Genomic DNA, 4383 nt, shown 5'->3' on the forward strand with positions numbered 1-4383 from the left:
AACGGCCCATTGGCATTAGACGAATGCACAACAGACTGGAAAATGTTCCAAGACGTGGCCCCGGACGTTCACTCAGGAGCATATACCACAACAAAGGGTACATCTTGGAGTGGTTAATTAACCGACTACAGCCAGACAATGGCAGTGAAGTGAAACAGCTTTGAGAGCTGGGATTCCTTTGCATTCTTCGTCATTCTAGGAGTTTCACTGTCCCCTTGAGGATTTTTCTTCTTGGCTTTAAGAAGCAAATTAAAAAAAAAAAAAAACAAAACCCACTAAAGGAACAGACAAATATATCTTCAGAATAGAAGAAAATAGCCCAAGTTACTTTTTGGGGTGATGAACGTGTTCTAGACTGTGGCGATGATTGCCCGACTCCATACGCACACTAAAAACTACTGGACTGTCCAATCTAAACAGGTGAGTTTTATCGTATGTAAGTTATATCTCAATAGAGCTGCTTTAAAAAAAATACTAGGATGGAAAGAAATAACCCAGCAATCTGCACCACTTTCAGATACATGCATCCTGAACATTCCTTGGCAGAGAGCCCAGGGGTGTGTGCTTTATCATGCGGTCCCAGGGGCTTGAGAGGCTCGCTGGACGACAGGCGCACCCCGTGAAGGGTTAAGTGGGCAGTCCTGGTGCTGCACACAAGGGCTGGACTAGGAGTAGCTTGGTAGAGCCCGGGGCAAAAGGAGAGGAAGGAGTTCGTCCAGTTGGGAAAGAAATGCAGAAGCCGCAGTCCACACAGAGTTCCATGCAAAGAACAATCCTGCCCCGAGGCAGTGGACACAGAGCACAAACTCCTGCCCCCGGGAGGGACACGCGTGTTCCTTCACTCCGCAGTCTTCCAGTCTCCCTCTCCCTGGCTCCTAGCACTCTGGACCGCGAGAGCTTGCCTCCAGCTCCCTTCACTTTCTTGACGTAGTATTAACTTCATTAGTTTCAGTAGGATCCATCACTGTGGGTGTGTTCTCCTAAAAGAAGTGTGTGTGTGTGTGTGTGTGTGTGTTCTATTGGTGCTGGTGTGTATGGGCACCTTCAGACACTAATCCCCTTATACCTTGGGATTGCTGGACTGTTGTTTGAGTCCTGGGGCTTGACAAATGGACAGGGGCCTGGAAATTCTGAAACAACACAATGACAAAGAGGCCAAGAAAGAAACCTCCGTGCTTCTGATTCCCCACGTCTACAGGCCCTGTTCCAAAACTTCTTTTTCAAGTGTTGAGTGTTCACCATGGGCCATGCACAGTGGCTATGGAAGATACAGATGTGATAAAACACTGTCCTTGGCCCTGAAGGGTTTACAATCCAGGGGAAGGGGTCAGCGATATCCCCAAAGATATCAGTACAAACCATACTGCAAAAGAGGCACAAAGTACTGTCTTCGAAGCCCAGGAGCACACGGATAGTTGCAAAGGTCAGGAAAGGCTTCATGAGCAAATGGTATTTGAAAGATAGCTTACATTTTCACAAGTGGAGATGGGGGTGGGGTGAGGTGGGAACCCCAGGGAAAGCATCTGGATGATTACAACCATAAGTGCAGAAAAGGGCACGTTCTCAGAGCAAGTGAGTCCTTTAGGGCGGAAGGTAAGAAATTAGCAGAACATGGGCCTGGAAATGTGCACTGGGCCTGGAAACGCCAAGCAGAGTTGTTGCTATTGAATTCTGCAGGCTGCAGACAAGCCCCTGGAGGATTCTGCACTGGGCTACTCACCAAGATTCCTCTACTGAGGACACATGAGCACACCCGTGGCTGGAGGGGGCCAGCCAAGTTCCTGCTCTGATTTCGACTCCAGGCACTTCAACACATCCGTGAAGGGAGCGCACTCCACAGACGGAAATAAAGATGAACTAAAACGTCAGTTTGCGTCTTGAAGAGCCTTGTGGTTTGGGGAGAGGGACGAGCGAGGCAAAGAGGGGAGATGGGAGCTAGAACTACGCTCCGAGTTCTGAACGAAGCATCACAGAAGCTTCGGCAAAGTCTCATACCTCCCTAATGGGGGTTCTGCCTGACCTTCTGTCTAGTTCTCAAGACTAGACTGTCAGCTTCTCAAGGACGAGAACAGGCTTTCTTTGGCCTTTCCGTGGGCTGGGTCCAGTTCAGTGTCTGGCACGTGGTAGACATTCACTGAAGGAAGGAAGGAAGGAAGAAAAGTCTCCCATTCTCTATCATTGGCTAAGGATGTCTGTCTTTAAGTTCACATGGCATGACCTAACTTTGGCTCACATTGTCCCTCTCTTCTCCCACCCATGTTTTGCTCACCTTAATCCTCCCTCGCTGGCAATCGCAGCCCACACTATCTTCCTGGACCCTGCTTCTTTCAGGGATCACAGCGTCTGTGCTGCATAATTTAAGTCCTCTGTATCCCTCGCAGCTGCTTCCTGTGTGCCAGTCATGTAAACTCTTGGAGGCAGAGTCCCCTTCTTCAATGACTGCATCGCCCACAGTACCTAGAATATATTGACTGTTGATTGGTGGGGAAGCAAGGCGCATTCCAGGAAGAGAGGGTTGAAGAGAACACGGTGGAGGGGGAGAACTGCGCCTGGTGCAGGGTACACATTCGCAGAGAGCCTGAATCATGGGGCCCAGTGAAGAGAAAACTGGGGGACTGAAATTTTGCTGTCTGAAAGAAGGAAGGTCCTAAATCCCCGGCTCCCCATCTATAAAGACAGAAGAGGAGAGAGTGTGTGTGTCTCTCTCCTGCAGCCTGTGGGGTGGATGGAAGGATCTAACGGATGTGAAATTAAGCGCCGGAGTGGATTGCCCAGAGAGGCCATGAATCCACCTCTCACTGTCCTCAGCGCCAGAAGGGATCGCTGGGAAGCTGAAGCTGCAGGCGGTGCTGGCCTTCTCCGAGACTGACAGTCCGACAGTCAACACTCGCTATCCCTGTCAGAGTTCCAGCCAAGACAGAAGGAGAGTCCTCCTTTCAGGTAAAGGACCTTAGAGGAACTGTGGCTTTGCGCTGTTGTTTTATGATCTCCGGATGTCGTGAACAAGCTTCAGGGAGATTACTGGATGGCAGTCAGACCAATGTTCCTACGCAGAGAAATTAGGTAGACTCTCATAGCTAGCCAGCTCATTTCCCTAAGAATTATGTATGCCATGGTCAGAAAATGACCCCCAAGCCCTTTCAACTATATCCAGTAAAAAGCCGATACAACCCCTCCTGTGTTTGACAGTGGACTCCTTGCAGGGACTGTTTTCTGCAGAGGGGCTGCCTCCCTAACTAGATTGTCTGGGACTGGTGTCGAGCCCAATTATTTCTCTAGCTCTTCTGATGGTAAGTGCTCAGTAACTACACACATGAACAATAACTCATATATTATACAATAAGGCAAAAGTACTTACCCCACACATTTCCTAATCTGGACCTCACAACAACCTTGCGAAATAGAGACCACGATTAATTCCCATTTTGCAGATAAGGAAACCGATACTCTGAGCGGTTGGGTGACACACCCAGTATCACGCCACCAGTAAGGAGGCCTTCTATCCACTACACCCGACTGCTTAAATGAACTATGTAGCCTAAACAAAGTGTCAGCTCTGTCTCCCGCCCCCCCCACCTTATCCCACAAAACAACGTGCATTATATTTCAGACATACACTAAGTCCAAGCTTAGTATACGGTGAATAAATGAAAGGGTGCATTATATAGCGGATGGTCTGTATGCAATCGGTGGAAAGGAAGCAACTTAAGGGAAGGGAGACTCATGCAAACATTTACAGGGAGTCTGCTGGGTGTCAGGCATTGGAGACAGGGATACGACTGCCTGGCCCTCGTGGGGCTTATAGTGCACCCCAAGAGACAGACATTAAACAACTAAGAGTACAGTAAACTAATCACAGTTTTGCGAAATGCTACTAACCGTAGCGGGGAGTTTGCTCTGGTCCCAAGGAAGAGCAATTTGTGCGCTGTAGGAAGGTTGGCCTCTTTTGGACAAGGGGGATACACTTTGATAGGCAGAAGCATCAGTCGAGGCAAATTAAATGGGCAGAAGGAGCAGGGAAATTGCTTCTCACAAGTAGAATTGGACCTAAAGGACCCCAAGCTCTCCAGTCCCTCTGCCTGGTCTCCTACCTGCTTACGAAAATCAGGAAAGGAAAAGCGAAAGCAAGAGGGAAGTTCGAGGTCAGTTTCTGGAAGGGGGGCGGGCGGCAGGGAGGAGGAGGAGGAGCAGAGACCGGAGCCGGCGCCGAGGGAGTTAAACGGGGTCGCCCCGGGACGGGAAGGGTTAAGGGGGGGGGCCGTCCGGAGCAAGGCCGGATAGGCCCGCCCACCGAGGGAGGGGGCGGGGCCTCGCGGAGTGAGCCCTGGGATTGGTCGCGGGGAAGGCGTTACGCTAGGACGGTACCAACAGTCGGGCGCCGCC

Source organism: Ailuropoda melanoleuca, chromosome 8, assembly GCF_002007445.2.
Source record: "Ailuropoda melanoleuca isolate Jingjing chromosome 8, ASM200744v2, whole genome shotgun sequence".
NCBI classification, from domain to species: domain Eukaryota; kingdom Metazoa; phylum Chordata; class Mammalia; order Carnivora; family Ursidae; genus Ailuropoda; species Ailuropoda melanoleuca.